Below are 19,359 nucleotides of genomic sequence, written 5' to 3' on the forward strand. Positions count from 1 at the left end.
CCACAAAGAAATCCTAATGACTTACGCATACCTGACTTATTAACTTGCCTCCAGCCACAACATTTACATGGTAAGAAGTTGTCATCTTTATGCTATCAACTGCTACTTGATCCATTTCAATGTTTCCATTTCTTTATAGTTATTATTTTGTGATGAACAGTCTTTGTATTTGCTGTCAACTTTGTTATTCATTCTTCTTAGAAAGTTCTTCATGATCTGTAGAATGTGACTGGCCACTTGTCTGAAGTGGAAAATAAGGTTTTGACATTTCAATATTTATAAATTTACCACGTTTTTGCCTCTAGAACTTTTGGGTTTTCTTTAGGAGTGTGTTTTCTGTATCATGGAAAAGTAATCTCATTATTTTGTGTTTATCTTCAGATGTGGCTCCCTTTGCTCGGAATAGGGAAAGTTCAGTTGTGCTAAGTACCATGCAATCGTATATTAAATAATATTCTTTCATGCAATGATCTCATGCCACGTGTTCAGCTTTGCAGACTGTTACCCCTCTCTGCATAAATTCTGCTTTTATTCAAGTAACTGACTGGCCTTTTCATTCATGATTCATTCCTGAATGTTCGATGATACTTAACTGCTCCAATCATCATGTTAATTTGTAGATGGGATTCTTGAGTAATTACTGCATTTCTGTCTTATAATATATTCTAGGTGCCTTACAGATAGTAAGATAGCAAGTAAATAAAAAGAATATTGCTTTAGGAAAAATGTTAATTTATGCACAATTACAGACAACGTCTTGAATGCATATTACTAACTGAATTCAGGTTATTGTGAAGAACTAAAAATCAGATACAGAAGTAAATAACTAAAATTTATTGAACATTCTTACCTATAATTACTTGAAATGTGTGAAAACAACTTATCAAATGGAGCACTTTTTTCAGCTAGAAAATATTGCTGCTAGGTCCCCAATGTAAAGACTTCCTCTCACTTCCTTATCTCCTTCAATGAACTTGAGTTGCTTTAATTCATGTGTTTCAAGTATATTATAGAGCAATCCTCTATCTTAACCTGACATTTTTTCTTAGTCACTGACAGTAGAAATGTTAAAGTAACATTATGTTAAATGTTATGTTAAATGTTAAAATTATGTTAAATGCTAAAGTAACAAAGCCTTAACTGGCACTTTCATTGGATTAATTCTCTTTCATTATATTAAGCATTCTATAGGCTGAATAAGTGGCATGAACTTTTCAATCAGTATTAATCTAGAATGAAAACAAATAAGCCAAATTGTCCTTCATTCATGTTGGCAGGCTGTTAACAATTTTGAGATGGGAAGGGAATTCGAAGTATGGGTGCCAGGAGTGCTGGGATAGGTGAAATTAACTTTGTTTTATATAGGGCTTTAAATCCGATAAGTACAATTCTCCCATTTTTTTTCTGTTCAACTAGAGGTGACAACTAGAACATCAGCTATCTATTTCTACTTCAGCTTCACTCTGCCCTTTCTTTCCTCTGCTTCAGATGGTTTGTACACCTCCAGAGCAAATGGTTCTCTCCCTCACAAGAATCAGAGCCACCTACAGTAAACAGTAAACTTCCTAAGACATGTTTTTGACTGCATTTATTAACTCCATCATCTAAATAAAAGGAAATCTAGGCTTTTTTCCCCCTTCTGTCACAGTACTATGGAACAAAAAGCAGAGACTCCAGAATCTCTTATTTAAGTAGGAGCTGATAATGGAAGAAAAAGATCTGAACCTTCCTAACTAAATGGCAAAATATATCTTCCACTATTTCTGAACCTGTCTCTTTCCAGCAAATTCCAGACCTTTATATGAAACTCAAGGGAACCTGCAACCATACAGATAACTGATGGAAGAAAGGTGTTCCTGTCCTTGCACAAAGGCACAGATGTCACTGTCAACGTCCAAGGCTCCATGCTGATAGAACTGCTGTGTTGAGCAGGAGAGGTGACTGAGTGGAAGAATTTGTTCCGTTTCTTGAGAACACTGTCAGAAAATGTCTTTATATTTACAGAAAATAATGTAGCCCCGATTGTTTTGACTGTTTTGTTAAACAGGCTATATTCACTGATTTAACTACATTGGACTAGAGCATCTGAACCAGGAAAGACTGAATGAATCAAAAAAAAAAATCCTAAAATCCTAAAAAGCAAAATTCATGAACCATCAGCCAGTAACAGAGGTCAAGGTGTACAAAGCCTGAATAAAAACAGAATACACAGACATACCTGTGATTAACTCATTACAAAGGGTCACAATTATAAAGATTTCCACTCTGTTGCCTCTAGTCTATTGTTGCAGATATTCCAGTCTTTGCCTCTGAGTATATCTGATGGACAACTGACCAGTAAGATAAGCCAAAAAGATTTTGAATACAACGTTCTCCAGACAAGATATGTGAGGGGTCTTCCCCGCCCCTCACGACCCCCCCCAAAAAAATAAAAAAATAAAAAATAAAGTGCTAAGGAATAGCCTTGAATAGCCTTGTCAGTTATTGCCAGGCTTGCTATGCACAGAGCCCCACTAGAAAAGAAAAAAATGTATATAAAATAAAGATCCCATTCAAGTGAAGATGCATTCATTCATTCATGGAAGAGCTGTGTAGCTCAAAAGAAGCTGACATGTAGGAGCTAACATGATACCACTCAGGTATCTCTGCTTGCCATCACCCAGATCCAACATTTGAACAAAGTAGCAGAATCTATTAGAGATAAGCAAATGTAATGAGATAAAAAAGTATAGAAAGGAAAATGACCTTGCGATGAACTCAGATGCAGAGCAGGCCTTACCAAAGGAATAAGGCAAAAAAGCCTCTCAAATTCAGAAAAGAATGTGTCTAACATACTATGGAGGGTTCTTGAGTAGTCAGAGGAATTCTTAAAAGATGAAGCTATACAGCTTACTGCTGGATGAAACTTAGTGTGCAGGTTTGTCTGAGTGATTTTACATTAAAGTGTTCAAAAGATTGTTCCTCTGAATATAGATAAGCTAAATTCTTGAACACATCTTGAAACCTTTCACTATGTTTTCACTATTCCTCAAGCCAAGAACTGACACCCCCCACTCCTGCTACATCTGCAGATAACATTTTCTTAATTAAAGGAATCCAGAAGTGGAAGTTAAACCTTTCTGTGTTCCTTTGGGTTTTATACAATCTTTCATCATCCCAAGGAAATTGAATACTCTTAAGTGAAGAATCAAATCTCAAAGCACTGCACAAGTAAATGAAATCTCTTTTGCACACTAGGGACCTTTTCATCGTAGTTTTGTGTTTCAAGGGATTTCACAACCTTTACTTGAGGGAAACAAATATTCAAATCCCTGTTAGACTGGGGTAGAGGAAATATGCCAGGTTCAATTACCACTGGAGTTATTAGCCTCTGAGATTTTTCCATTTGCATCTTCACCGTCTTTTTCTTGAAGTTCTGCATAAGTTGTTCCTGGGTTGTGGGTGCACAGAAAGGGAGTGACCACTTTGAAACTAGTCAGACAAAGGATCTGCTAGAAGTCTCAGAAATTGCTGAATTCCCGAGCAGCATGTTTCAGGCAAATTCTAATGCTGATGGTTTTTTTTAATCTTTAGTCCTCTGAATTTTCTGAAGATGAAAATCCACCTACATGCACAGATGTGTATGTGTGTGTGTATATAGTCAATCTATTTTGAAGAGAGTACCTTGCAATATTTTTTATTATTTTAGATTAGAGGAAATTTATGAAGAATGCAGTTTACTACTTAGTGTTGCATTTTTTCACACTTGGAGAACAAGAAGAAAAAATATATTATGCATTAAAAACAACAACAAAAAAAAAACAAATTAGCAAAAAGGACTTTATATAGAGAGAAATGCTACAAGAGAAGTTGTGACATCCTGGATATATAAAATCTATGGATGATGATGATGGCCAAAGAACAAAGTAGGTGGTATGAATTGTATTTTCTGCGATTCTTCTGTTGTCTGGAGCTGATGCACTATAACTATATTTCACTTGCCGTGTCAAGGACTGCAAATTTTTGGCCATTTGCAACTCTGTGTAATCTGCTGACAGCATGTAGTATGTGGATAGCTTTGACATTTTAAAATAAGTAGTATTGTTGATTCTGTGTAGCTTCAGGGGCTTCTGACATATTTTATCTATTTCTTTGTCCTTGGAGATTGATAAATGGGAACATGATTAGCTCCCATGCTTATTACCTGTCAAACTAAACCTGCCCCCACACCCTAACATTTTTAGAATACCCTGTCTATAAGCTGTTTTAGCCAACTGTAATATATTGTGTCATTGTGTCTGTCTTTCTGAGGTACTGCTAAGTACTTTAGTATGTGTTATCCTGTGTCATTTCCTCCTTTTTTGCTGTCTACTGTGGCTTCCTCCAGTAGGTGAGGTGGACTTTGTGAGTCCTAGGTTCTACCTCTGTACATGAAAAGAAATGCATTGGGAAAAAAGTTGAAAATTGCTGAAAATTGGAATGACTCTACTCAAATTTCTTATAATCAATATATTTTTGCCTTTGCTGCGTTTTTACTAAAATAGTATAAGTGTTGAAGTGTTGAATTAAATCACTAATATTACCAGCCTTAGAGTGGTTTAAAAAAAAATGGGGGAGGGTGGGGGGGGTGGGGGGAGTAATCTCGGGAAACCAGCAGACCAGCACAGTGGGAAGGTAGATCGATCCAGTCTCCATTTGTGTAAGAAATGAGAGTTCTGATTCTTCTCACACTTACTGCAGGACAGGGAGGAAAAGCTCTACTGAAGTCAGTGAAGTTGCACCAGTTTAAAAATAACATGAGGTGAGAAAGGAATCAAGCCCCAGGGTGTTTCAAAGCTATGTGCTGAATCACTGAATCATAGAAAATAGGGCAGGAAGAGCCTCGAGAGGTCATCTAGTCTACCCTGCCTTCCCCAAGGCAGGATCAGCTGTATGTGTGTCATTCTGACAGATGTTTGACTAACCTGTTTTTAAAAACATCCAATAACAGAGATTCCACATCCTCCCCTAGGCAGTCTTTTCCAGAGCTTTGCCATCCATACTGTTAGACATCAAGAGAAACTTTCCTGCTTGGCTGCTTCTGCTGCAGTTCAAGTCCATTATTACTTTTCCCGTTTACTGCAAACATGGAGAACAGTTGGTTTTGCAAAAGCCATTTTAAATATGTAAACACTTTGGGCTTCTGTAGATTACAAATCAGCATTTTTTTTTTTCCAGTCTTGGTACTTTGGCTTTTTGAACTCTGTAGAACAGGGTTGGAGGAGAAAGGGGTTTGTCTGGGATTTAGGAGAGAGACTGAGAATGGAAACTACAAGTGAAGAGGCAAATTCCCACCCAACAGTGAGATGGGTGACCTTCTTTGGACAAGTGAGCAGATTCTGTTGTGGTAGAGGAAATAGTTTAACAATGTAGACCTATAATAAATTCACTGTTTCTAAGCTGTTTATATCAGGAGAGAATTCAACCTCAGGGTTTTTAGCAAACAACTTGAATAGGGTTAAATGGTCTTCAGGATTACATTCAATACAGCTCTAAATCCCTCTGTGATGGCTGTCCTCCAGATCGAGGCCATTATATCATATTAATATTAATAAGAGACAGAGATTTTCCACCAAGAGTGTACAGGCTCAACAATGTGAGGTTCAACACACATTGCAAGTATCAGTTCAGGAATGGTACACTGACACTATTTGGCTTTTTGCAAGAATAATTCCTGGGAGTAAGAGTCTTTGAAGGTACACAGGGATGGTTCTTTTCAAATACAGAAAAAAAAAAATCGGAGAAATGTTTGATTATGCAGAAGTTAAGTTGTAAAAAATGTAGGTATGTTCTCTAACAAAACAACAAAAGAAAAACTGTATGTATATATATATGTATACAAACAAACAAAAAAGGCAGGATACTTGGCCTGTTCTTCCTAAATGATATGTATCATGTTTGTGGTCTTCCTGAAGCAGATAAATCGTCCTGACTTTTCATCAGGCCTCATATTAGGGTTTGTTACATGGCCATCCAAAAAGTGGACAGGGTGAAAATTGCCTACTAAAACTGGTAGCAGTCTGTAGTGACCACCTTTACATTACCAACAACTTCAGGCATGTTTGGGTCCATTTTAGGCTGTATCTAGCATTTTTCAGCATGGGTCAAGCAAATGGATAGTGCAGTGGATACTACCATGCAAAAAAAATGTTGGAAATGAGTCAAAGTCACAACTATGTTGTGGAGAAGATTGGCCCTGATTCTCAAGCTCAAATATATCAGCTTAGCCCCAAGCCTTTATCTAATCCTCCTTCCTACTAATTAATGCAATGAAAGTATCACCCAGAAAACTTAGCAGTTTAAACCTGTCACTTAAGTTTACTCTCTGCTTAATGTAAAATGTTGCAATGTTTTTAAAGAAATAGTAGATCTTTTGAATGTAAAGCATTGTACCATCAAGATATGGCAGTGCAGGCTGCACCAATTGCTTTGTTATCTCCAGTCTCATGTGAGCTAGCATTTGAAGGGCAGTATTAACCACTAGGTTTTCTTCATTTTTATAAATTCTATCAAGTGCATTTTTTTTTTCCAAACTACACATCACTATAATGAAAATAATCTTACAGCTTGGAATAGATTTTGTAGCTCTCTGCTGTTATTTCCATTTCGTTCCATGTGCTTTTTCTTCTTGTTGACCCTAGCATACAAATCTGTAATGAAAAAAATTGATTGACTCTTAGAGTGGGGGATGGCAATGTAGTGATTTCACGCTCAGTTGTTGGCTAACAAGGCTCCGTAGTTTTTGTTTAGAGAGGCCCAGTTGCAAAAAAAAAAAAAAAATAATGAAGAATTGTGCTCAGCCCAGCTGCCAAGGTTACAGAGCAAGCGGCTTAAAGGGCTTCAGGGTTCCAAGTGAGAGAGGAATTGTCTCTGCCCAGCAGGTAAGGGATAGATCTAGACAGGAGCTGTTGTGCGCAAGATGCTGACTGACCCCATCAATTCATAAATCCAAAAAATTACAACATTCTCTGCTTATCAGTAAATGGAGCAGACACTCAGATGTGTAATTAACCCTTTGAATGTCATGGGCATGGTGCATCCAGCCTGTGTGAAAGAAGGATACCCTTTTCTAAATGCCTTCCTTGTAATGTCCTGGAGAGATCTCAGTAGCTCAAGGTACATGCGCACTACTGACCGTCTATTATATATTTTATAGAGATACTTTACATGCTTCATATATTCATTATAAGGATCACTTTTTCTTTGTTCTTACATTTCATGTTTGGCTTGTAATGTTGCTATAACTGCGTATAATGTGTCTTTCCATGTGTCACCTAAAACGTTATGCTGAATTCTCCGGTTTGGTTTAGCTGCATGAAAGGAGAGTAGCCCAGATGCCCAGTCCTTACACAGCCCAGTTTCAGGCAGATCTCTGATTTTAATTGATTTAAAGCTGCCCTAAAAATTCAACTGCCAAAGTTGTCGAGCAATCATTCTTGCCTGAGGATTATCTGAGGCTTCTTTTCAATCTCCACATATGCTCTGCATGAGGCATCAAGTTGTAAAGTGCAGATAGTTGTATATACTTTAACCTTTTTATCTTTATTGTATTTACTAGTGCTCCATTTTAGTAATTCATTTTTTAATAAAGCCCTGTGCAACTAATACCCAACTTAATCTGGAAGCTGCCAGTTCTGTGTTCCATATACATCTCCTGTGTGTATCTGTATTTTCCTTGTAATGGCAAACCAAGAATATCCACTAACTTAAGCCATGCATTAGAGGGAATTGTTATATTCATACACATACATTGTCTTCTTTTATGGACTTTGTGAGGTTTGGTAACCTTGGCTAAAATTAGTGAGCAATATAGCTATTGCTCTCTCTTTCAGACTTAAGTGTGATATCTTTATTTTTAATGTATCTTACTACTGTATTTTCTCTCTCAACTGCTAATACACACTTCGCCTTTACCTTCTAGATACCATTTGGCGTTACCCAGATGCTATTTTCCCATAATTCCACTCTGTCAAGATGCTGCTTTCTTGTACTATTTGGGTCCAAGTACTTGACATTCCTGAGTCTGAAAAATTACATTTCCTGCAGATCGCTTCCTTCTCCTCCCCAGGATATCTGATCTGTCATGTGCATGCACTTGCTTGTATTTCATTATCACCTACTATTCACATTTGCATTTATAAATCATGTGTGAAACTCATTTGCAAATCTGCAGGCCTTTTTCTTCTACAATATCTTTTACTGTAGTTAATATCCTTTAACATAAACTAAGCTACCCTTTCATTGCACTGCTTAATATCATGGTTATAGGAGGTTTTCAGGATGTGATTTTTTTAAAGACCTGCAGAACTGTGCAAATATTTTTAAGACCATTATTAGGAATCTGGAAAAAAATAGCCACATTTTATTAACAGTAAATGCTTGCTTTTGAAAGTAAAGCTACTTCTAAAAATTATACATGCATAGCAGAAGTTCTTATGACCACAGACATTTCAATTTGTTTTATACTTGTGTAACCTAAAGTCAGCTGAAAGATCTTCTTAAAATCTTTTCTTGAAAAAATTTGCATCGTTACTGGTATTTTTCAGGTCAAGTTCAAGCCTTTGTGCACAATTTTTCAAGCCCCAGAATGCATTGCTTACCCTATCTGATAAATAACTACCCGATTAGATGAACAGGAACATCAGGCAGTATGTTATTTCTGATCCTGTGTTGCAGAGCATATTGTTTTCCTTTTAATTAAATTGTTCCATGGTGTTCTACCCTTAAGATTGTGTGTTTGCATTTCATTATCACTTGTTATTCAAACTTGCATCTCATTTGAAATTTGCAAGCATGGCAGGTTTTTTCCTATCTTTGTTATAAATTATTGCTTCATTTCCCATATCATCTGTTAAGAGAGCAGCCTATTTTTAATGGTGTTTTCTCATGTGTAATGTTTCTCCAGCTCTGGATTCAGTCAACTTCGACTTCATTTCCCCCCACAAAGCTTGCTGGATCTGCATGATTTTATTACTTTTGATTTACTTTCCTTATGCAGCTTCCATCCTCATTTGCTGTTTTCCTTTTGCTGCCATAGAGTACTTCTGTTAAAAACTCCTCCTTCTAGTTCAAAATAAATGAAAAGGAAGGAAGTAATATGAGATTTATGGAGTGAAAAGTACACTGGTTTGTTTAAGAGGGGGCAAAAGTGTAGTTGGTTCCTGTCAGCAAAGAAAGAAGCTTCTAGCACATAGTAAGTTTTTATTTTATCCACTCTAAAAAGGCTAAGAAATCTGTTCAGCTTATAACTAAACTATGTACATTATACTCAGCTTCCTATTAAATAATAATTATTATTATCTGCTTATAAAACTTTTAGGAAATTAGGAGACTGCCATTCTGCCATTAAGCTACACAGTAAATTGCTTTGATACTTGGATTGCTTTTTCCTTTCCCATTTGCCTGCGATGAGAGTGGAAGTCGGTCCCGTTTTTTTCTTGGTCCTGCCCTCTGTTCCCACTACATGTGTTTATGGGATCCTTAAAGTTACCCATGGAGAGACCAAGAGAATAACTGAAACCAAGACTCTGGATAGAAGCTGCAGGAGTTTCAAAAGGAGTCCCTGAGTGCTATTTCCCTGAGTGTTTCTTTATACTAGATAAAGCTAACCAAAATCCTCAATGTGTTTTACATTCTGGCTTTGCCAGTTTTTAAATTCAGCTGTGAAATGTACATCTTGAATGCATGCCTGTGCACACATACCTTTAGATATTCATCCTGAATTTACCATGCTGTGTTTTTATGGCCTCTATGGAAAGACCACCGGAGGAGGTAGCTGCTGGTGCAAGGGAGAAGGCTGTGGGGGCTGTGTATGCTGATTTAGTCCTGGTTCAGCATTGCTGCTGGGGGCTTGAGCCGCCCTGAAGCCTCTGACAGCCTAAAGCTTTCCTCCTGTTACCCTTTCAGAGGAAAACCCAAGGGGGTAACAGCAGGGTTTCCCTCTCACAAAGAGAAAAGTGCATTTTACGTCTCCTGGGGCCAGCTTTGCTGAGCCTGGTGTCGTGGGTAGAGTACAGAGGCAGCATCTTTAAAGAGAAAGCCTTTACCAACCAACCAAGAAGAATATGGTAGAGAGAATTGCTTTTCTCAGAGCAGGAGTCAAATCCACGATGCAGGAGTTCAAGCCAAATGTTACCTGCCCTTACACCAAGGAGTTGTGCTCCTTGGGGTCATCTTTTGCAGTGCCTTGGAGGCAGATTGGGTGATAGGCAGGAGGTGAGGAGAAATAATAGCTTTGCATCTGTGCAGACCATCGAGCCATTCTTCATTTCCTGCGGAATGGAAAGCAGAAGCAGAACAGCACGGCCTTCATCTGTGCCAATTTCCATAAGCTTGGTACAGCGATTGAGAATGGACCTGTATGATTTTTAGTTGCACACGGCAAAACCTCTTTCATTTGACTTAAAATTTAAGTATATGTATGTTTTTCCCTTAAAATATTTCTTGGGAGGAATATTCTTCATTATGTCTTTAAGTGGCATAGGAACTTAATAGGAAAAGAAAGATATAATAAATTGTCATCCTTAAGAGATGATAAATCTTTAACCCTAATACAAATAAATGCACATGGTAGAAATATTTATTATAGCAAATACATCTAATTTAAAAATGATGAAGTAGGTGGATAAGACCTGTCTGTGTAGAACCAGATTGTAAAGATTAAGTCTTTAAACACGTACCTCATGACTGCCAATAAAAATGGCAGTCACACTGCTTATCGGTGGCCTTATCCGTTTAAGGAAAACGCTTGTATATAGAGTTAAAGTCTGTGAACACTTTATTTAATATTCAGCAAACATTATATGTTGGCAGTAGAAACAACATATTATAGGCTTGTGGTTTGAATTACCGCTCCAGCGCAATACTGATCTAGCAGTCATTTGGCTGTGGAGATAGCTCTCTTAAATGAAAACCAGCACTGTTTTTTGACAAATATTATCTGGCACCTTTGAATCGCTGTTAACTGAAAACTAAAATACTTGCTCAGGTGTCAGGTTCACTGAAAACTGTAGGCTAACATTATGGGTGATATCACTGGAGGAAATAGCTGGGAATTTAGGGCTCTTTGTCAGTTTCTGAAGTATTTTCTCCTGTCGGGAAGCCCCTGGAATTAAATAGCGGGTTTTTCCTTCATCACTTAATCTCTACTACTGTAACTGCGAGGAGGCTGGGCATGATGAGAATTTAACATGATCTGTCATCCGGAGCTATCTTTAACTCAGAGGCTCTTCCATATATAGGAACATTTCCCTCAACCGTTTCTATCTACTGTCCTTACAAGTGACAGTATTTGTTGGGGGAGGGAGGAGAGGAGGTATAATGGGAGAAAATAAGTATAAAAAGCTTGTTTTCCAGCTTTGCCATATAAGTAAAAGAATCTACTTAAACTTTGTATGCCACTTCTAAGGCTTGATTTTGTCTTCCAGCTTCCAACATTCACATTCTTGAGAGTGGGGCCGATTGTGCAAGCACCTCTGCGTGCTGCCCTTCCAGCATCCCTATCCTGGGAGGCAGTGTGGGCATGCCTTGGCTCATTTACCTGGAGAAGTACTTGAAAGCATTGGTTAGACAGGTACACACTGAAAAGATTGCATTGCATTGGTGGGAATAAAGGGAAATGGACATCTAAAGAAATGTTACACATTGGTGGACAATGTTTAATTAGCATTGACTGATTTTCTTTGCAGAATAACTGAGGGTCTATCATGGATGATCAGGACAGTTCTTAGTTTTTGCTTAGTGCTCTAAGATAAGTATTTTTATCTACTATTGTAAATATGCATTCTTATCATAAACTGCTGTTTTACTGCAGAAAAATGGAATTTGTAGGACACGTACTGAGATTGAATCAAATCCTGGGATTATGTATTTCCTAGTCATTATAATCAAGGAGTTAATGAGCTGAAACTCAGGAAGCACTGAAGTTAAGGATTAATATCAAAATATGTGCAAATAGAAAACAAATTTAGTGTAAGAATACCTGTAGAACACAACAGTACAACTTTAAAATAATGTTTTAGGGCTAAGAACTATATTTCTCAGAAAGTACATGAATAATTTTGCCAGACAGATGGGTTACCTGAATAGTCTCAGGGTGTCAAGGTTAACTGCCTCCCAAACCAGAGTTTTCAAGGCTTGTACAAACATCAAAGCATCCATATTGAGGCAGACTGAAAGTCCATCTAAACAAGTATCTCGTCCCTGACAGTTGCCATTTGCAAATGTGGAAACTTTTAAAGACTGAATTTAGAGTTTTCCAGCAGATCACATAACTGCTCCCACATCCTCTTCCACCAACCTGTTTCTATTTCTCATCTTCCTCTGAATCATTTAGCACTCCGTGCTAAGCTTTTCTCCCATGCTTCTAGTTCTGTGGGAAAGACGCACGTGTTTTTGACAAGAAAACCATTTATGGATATTTTTTCCTTTACAATATTTATGATAGTAGCATAAGATAGAAGAAAAACAACAGCACTGAGTGTTCATACCTGTCATAGGTATAGGCCATGTCCCTGAAAATATCTGAAATTTCATGTGAAATAACGATACGTTTTCACTGGTTTTCTGTCAGATCTGTACAATTACTGTTTTCTGATGCTTTTTTTGTGTGTGTTAAACAAGAGAAAAGAAGCTAGATATTCCTCTGGGCACACTTTCTCCTGTACCTAAAGAAAACGAGTAAAGTTTGTAAAACATGGCAGAGCCTTTGTCGCCACAGTGCTGCCTGGCAATCCAAGGCTTTGAGTGTGAAAATCAAAACAACAGAGGCGAAACACCCACCAACCTGCCATTGATACATATACAACGATGAAAATATTTTTATTTAAAAGACAGACAGCTGAGCAGCAGTTATTTGATCCATGCTGCTTGAGGGACAGTGGGGAAAAAGGTATTTTTGTGATTGCTCTTCAATGATTCCTGTGCAGCTTCATTGTGGCAGTTCCAGCAGAAGCTGGGACTGGAATAACAGGACTGCAATAGGCCAGAGTTGTGTTGCAAGCGTTTTTGGAGTTTTACTTCACATTCACATTCGGTTTGATTGCTTCCAGACTTAAGACATTTTGTTAGTTTAAAAAAAAAAAAAAAAAAAGCTTTATCTAGCTGAAAAGAACTTGCATGCTAAATAGCACATATTTCTAAATGTGAACTTGTATTCCGTGGCCTTAAATTAAGCAGTTCCTTTGTTTTGGAAGTATTATTCCTTTTCCTGTCATCAGCCTTTGTCTTGTAACAGTCCAGAAGGGACAGTAAGCTATGCTAAAAAATCCTCTCCTCCCCAGGGGCTGGAAGTACCCTGTGTGAAAGTTATGTCCACGCACGCACTGAGGGTTGGGCAGAGCTCACAGATGGATTCAGCATTCAGACAATCCATTGCACTCACGGGGCTGAGATTGTCTAAAGTATAAAGGTCAAAATGGAAATGTGGTAGTGTTTATATACTTAAGAAAATAATCTAATTATATGTGCATGTGATATATAAACAAAATATTTGGTCACATGGTTTTCCAGTGCTCTCTTTGGATAACATACCTTTTTTTCTTGCCTTGCCATTTCTGATTAATAGTATTATCCCTATTCCTGTTGATAACACCATGAGGCCTCATCCTACCACTATCCTATATATGAAACGGATTTTATAAAGTTATCTTACCCTTCTAATGTATGTGTCATGACTGCTTCTTCTACCTCCTACTTTCTACCAGGCAATGTGCACTGAAATGTATAAGAAAATTAAATGACTCCCATATAATCTAAAATAGTGACTGTCAAGGTTGTTGGATTTTTTTGTTAGTTTATTTTTTGTTGCTTGCTTGTTTTTAAAGATGGTGAAACAAGTTCTATGCATACTAATATTTCTTACTCTTACAGTTGAAATCAAGTTATGAACTCATTTCAAAATGTGGAAATTCCACTTAGCAGTTGCAACAGAGATCTGGTTGCGAGTTCTTAGGAATGTGAACCATTTGACCTCAGAGCTGAGGTATTTTTACATACATAGAATTGCCATTTCTGGTCCCAAACTGAATTATTTAGAGGCTGCGTCTTGCACTGTCAGAATGCAGAAAAGCTCTGTCACTGCAGAACTTCCTTTTCCTTACTGACTCTCCCAGACATGCTGCAGTAGCTCTTGCCAAAGTAGAAGAGCAGACAGGGAAAACAGTGAGGAGCCAACGATGAAAATGCAAAGGAAAAAAAAGGGGGGGAAACATGAAGAGTGTGGTTCTTTGTTGTTGTTTAGCAAAGTGTAAGGATGTTCCTGAAAAAAATCTAAATGTGTGCAAGTATTATTTTATATCTTTCTAAAGATACTGATAAAAGGTTTTTCTCTTCTCCTCGTGTAATCAAAACATTTGGAATGTTTTCCAAAAGTACAGCTATTCATTTTGTAATAATAATAATAATAATAATAATAGGGACCATAAAGAATTTAGAAAATCTATTACAAAGGTGAAGATTGCTGTCAAAATATTTTGCTGCATTCCTAATTTATTGCATATATTTTAAGGGAAAGAAAGATTGTTTTGCAGCTAGAGATTATTTTGTTAGTGGCTGTATCTCTGTTTTGAAAGCCTGAATATCTTTGTCCTGAAGATCTCAGTGGGCCTGGCCTATATGTGCATAAGTACACAATTTAGTTTTATTTATTTTGCAATGAAACAAGTGCATAAATTCCAGGCTCATGCGGAGATTCTCAATCAGCAATTCTCTCTGTAATTTCAGAAAAGAAATCATGAGAGCTTTGTGTAAGAAAACAATGTGCCAAATAATGAAATCATTATGAGCTAATTGTGAACTAACTGCTATAAGCTAGCTACTGTTTGCCCTACTCCTCTAATATGGTTAATAATTACATATGCAATTATGTTACCAGCCTAACATAATAATTATAACCAGGACATTTTTAATATAGAATTATTGAAAAGTTCTTAATAGTAGATTTCTGATGCTAATTACAGACTTCTTCATTTAGAGCACACTTTGGCAGCTGATCTTTGAAGAGTTTCGCTGATTCGCTGTGACTTATAAAAGCTTGATAGCATGGGACAGTGAAGCTTTCTGAATCGTGTACTCCATGACTAACTAATGCAAACTCCCCGCACCGCTGGCGTGCTGTGACACACAGCGAGGGCAGCCTGCCGAGCAAACATGCAGCTTGTCCAGCTCCCCGGTTCAGTGTGCAACACGTGTTGAGCTCAACACAAGTGTGTATCCCAGTCCAGGGCTGCAGCCAACGCTGGGAGCCGAGCAGAGGGCTGTGCTCTGAATCATCCCTTCGGTGGCTGGTTCTGTGGAACTCGTAGTGGTGCCTGCTCTTAATTACAGTATTTCGGATGTAATTATCATGCTTACGGGATGACTCTCAGGGCCTTTTGGTCTGCGTGTATTGATTATGTAGCTGGCCAATCTACCCAGTGGAAAAATTGCTACGCCCCATGGAAAAAAAAAGGAAATAGTTATCAGTTGTGTGCCCAGAACTGGCACAGAACTGGTTGTGGAAGCTGGGGGTTCAGGTACACAAGTTCTGTGCTGTCTCCATGTGACTTCTCATCTCCCACTGTGCTGTTCAGGCTGTAAGACATTGATCTCTGGCCTGTGAATTATGCTGGGAGAAGGAAGTGATGGGAAAAAAATATGTACTGAACTGTGGTTTTGCACTAGAGGATGCAGGAGAGATTTCAAAGTGAAATTGATGGCAAAATTTCTCATAATTTTGGTGTAAAATATTTTTCAGATATGTTTGTCTTACAACTCATTGCTCCTCCTGCTTTCTTTGGTGTTTTTCTCTTCTGAGGAAAAGCAATCCTTAGGAAGGACTGAAACATGAAAAATAAAAAAAAAATGGAAACCTACTGTTACATGAAAATAAGAGTAACTATTTTCTTACATGGAAAGAAGGTATCGTTTGCAGGCTTTGTTGTTGGTGGTGGTTTTTTTTGTTTAATTGTGTTTTGAAAGACCATGTCTTAGTAGAGTAGTCACAGGGCTGAAAGCTGTGGGAAACTTTCCTCTTTCTCTCATTTCTGCCACCAACTGTCCTTAATCCTTTTCATTTATTTAGACATCTGCAAAGAAAATTCACTTAAGATTGAGAAAACATTTGTAAAGCAGGTTAAGTATATTTGGCAGGTAGATTGGGAGATGCAGCACTTCTTTCTGGTAGTAAGAATGTCACTTACGGCATCGGGTGTATTGGTTTTCTCCCTTGTTGGAATCCTTCCAACAAGGTCGGTGCTTATAAAGCAGTGAGCCCTGTAAAAAAGCTGCAGAGGTAGGAGCCTGTACCCCGGTCAACAGTGGCAGAGCTGAGGAAAGGGCTTGGCACTGCCAGGAGTGTTTGTCCACATTTATTCTTCAATGTAATCGTGCCAACTCGTGCTTGTCCAGTGTAAGGGTAAGCCTTTCCCAATAAAAAAGAGTCCAGAATCAGAGCATCCTGCTTCAAAGAAAACAAAACTGGAGAAGTCCAAAGATAGACAAGCCCTTCAGTCTGAGTCTGGTGGCTGAGAACAAATCTCTCGGAGCCCCAGTTGTATTTGGGCCAGTGGTTAAGAAGACAGGGCTTCGGTGTGGGTAGAGATGAGGTGGAGGTGGATACATGTCAGTGAAATGAGGATGTGTTTGTCCAGGAAGGTTGAGCAATGAACGGGCGAGGGCAGGATGATAATCTGCCGTGAAAAATAACTGCAAATGCATGTGTGATTGAATGCCAGGCATGAAGGGTTTTGTGACGAAGAGATTAAAGGGTTTACTATGCAAGTGGGTGTTGGTATTTATGGTAAAGAGAACAGGAGGTTTGTAATTTTGTAATTTACTTCTGCTTAAGGTGGTAACATTTTTATTTTTTGGAGAACTTTGCAAACTTTGCCAAGATCAGCAATTCTTGAAGTGGTCCACATGCCCATGATGAGTACTTCACAGAAAGAGAGTAAATAGTAAAAATTCAGAACTTTTTACAGAAAAAGTATCTGTTGGTTCAGATATTTGGGAGACTTTCTTCTAAATCATATGATTTAGATTCTTTCAGCAGTTCATACTTCACAACTGAACAGTTGGTAATCAAGATGCTTACATAGCGTTTTCATCTTTGCACCTATTTTTATATTTTCTATTGCTGAAGGTGATTACCAGTAATTGTAAATTTGTGGAAACTATTTTGAAATTGCATTAAATTGTTATAATGTCATCAACTTTTTAACTTTGCAGACAGATGTGGTTTGATAAAACCTTCTTGTCTGAATACTTCTACCAGCTTTCAGCTTGCTCAAGATTGCCAGGAGTGCAAGACATTGTCTACTGTCTAGTCATCTCATTTGTTCAGCGCTTCAGCCAAAATAAATTCTGTGTTGCCCTATCCATTTCCTTCTCTGCACACAAGATGTTGGCCCTGTATCATTTGTTTTTTGATCGGGGAACATGGTTTTGTGCATTTGGTTGAAACACCCTAACAATGAGAATTACAAATGCCCGTACCCTGTGGATTGTCTACAACATAACAGGTACAGCATGCAATGTCCTATAGCTGTCCTCTGAAACAGACTGGTTTGAGGCTGATTTGTGTCTACCCATGCATCAGAACTATGTGTTTGCTACCTATCTATCCTAATCTGAAGGCTATCTTGAGAAGATAAAGCTACTTATAAAAGTGAAGTTTCATGAGGAAATACTAATAAGCATTTTATGGGAAACTATTGACATATGTGTACAATGACAGATGTTTATGTATGCTAGTGTATAGCATTCAGGGAATGTTATCTGATTTCTCTTAATAGTCTCTTCTACTATGTAATTAATAAGAATTATTTTGATCTCATTCATGTTTAACCTGAATAGTTTATGAAAAGTAGTTCTTGGTCAACACATCTCTACTGTGTGTATGTGTATATATATATGTACATATTTAATACCTTTGTGAATTTAGTAAATCCATTTGAAAGGACAATGCGAAATTTTGTGTTAAACTGTGGTCTGCTACACACATGTCCAGTTTCCTTTTATTTTCTTTGAATGGAGAACACAGTAAAATGTATTGTATGGTGTACCAGTTTGATATCACTTTGATAGACATGATGTGACCTTATATACACACTCCAATGTACTCTAATCCATGGTCTCCCAGCTCCCACTCTGCAGGATTTCTGCAATGTTGATGGAACCCTGTGATTTAGCAGAGCAGCTGCGGTGACCCCTCGCCCTGCTCACTGCTTCTGACAGCTGCCTACCATGTGTAGAGGAAACCTCACAGACTAAAATCGCTCTCATAAAGTAAAGATCTTTAGATAAACATGCAGGTCCGATCATGCTACTACTTTAAAAATAAATAGTTTAAACCCAGAACTTTTTGTGTGGTGCTAAAAGAGTGGTAGCGAAGTATTCGAGGCATTCTGCATGGTAAAAATAATGTATATGTGACACAGTATCTCCCTTTAAAAAAAGAAAGAAGAGTTCAGTGTAAACAATGAAAGGCATCCTAAGCATAAATAATCTGCATAAGAAGTTAGTTAATCTGTCTGTTAGGACAGGTTTGACTCGCTGAACAAGGCTCATCAGGTTCTTCTAGTCTGTGTTAAAGAATAGTGTCATAACCAAAGGCAGACAAACAGCCAGCCAGTAGTTCATATATCAGATGGGAAAAGCTGGTTTGATCTGAATTGTAACTTTTACCCACACAGTAGATTTACTCTTATCAGGATTTTTATTTAGGAAAAAGTAAAATGGGATGAAAGCGGGAGCTTAAAATACAATTGAAGGATACAGTGGTTTGTTGTCTTTTTTAAATACCGAAACTTTAAATCATTGTTAGGTAAAGACGGATTGCTATTGTACTTGTTAAGGCATTTCATTCACATACAGTACCAAGAGTTATATCATTGCTACAGTTTTCCTGCTGAGCTACCATCATCTTTTGTCTTGCTGTCATGGTATTACACTGAGGTACCTTCCACATTTGGGTAGGGGTCATTATCCTGGTGCCTGGTTGTGTTGCCTCTGCTGAGCAGGTTAACTGCTTGAGGTCTTTTATCTAGACAGATGTTTTACCAGCGCTTTTGCTCCACAATGACACAAACTGTTCTTCAGAGGTCAAATACAAATGAATTAGCAATGCTGTGCTGGCATGTTCCCTGTACATTCCCACACCAATGCAGACCCTTGGGAGTAAACGTATCAGGATTGTGAAATGAATAAAAATAGCGATTAAAGTGCCATTTTTTTTCAAGATTTGCTTGAATTCCCAAGTATTTGTCTGTTGTCTTAATTTACTGGTTTTAAGTGTCACTGTAAAACTGGGTTGTCAAAAGATTGCTATTTTACAATCAGCTTTGACATCTGTATGATAATCAT

General features: G+C 37.8%; 1 protein-coding gene across 7 annotated transcripts in view; it reads left to right on the plus strand.

Annotated features, from left to right (window-relative positions):
- The window catches only part of CDK14 (cyclin dependent kinase 14), a 327,735-nt gene that overhangs the window by 283,672 nt on the left and 24,704 nt on the right, over positions 1-19,359 (plus strand). The window contains exon 15 of one of the 7 annotated variants that reach the window (XM_040545756.1): positions 17,224-17,948. The exons of 5 other annotated variants lie outside the window; for them this stretch is intronic. The gene's annotated coding sequence lies outside the window, so the exon portion shown is untranslated. Of the gene's footprint in view, positions 1-1,783; positions 2,450-17,223; positions 17,949-19,359 lie in introns of those variants that run through there. One more of the 7 variants, XM_040545757.1, reaches the window with a different exon arrangement.

This window comes from Cygnus olor, chromosome 2 (assembly GCF_009769625.2).
Source record: "Cygnus olor isolate bCygOlo1 chromosome 2, bCygOlo1.pri.v2, whole genome shotgun sequence".
Taxonomy (NCBI): domain Eukaryota; kingdom Metazoa; phylum Chordata; class Aves; order Anseriformes; family Anatidae; genus Cygnus; species Cygnus olor.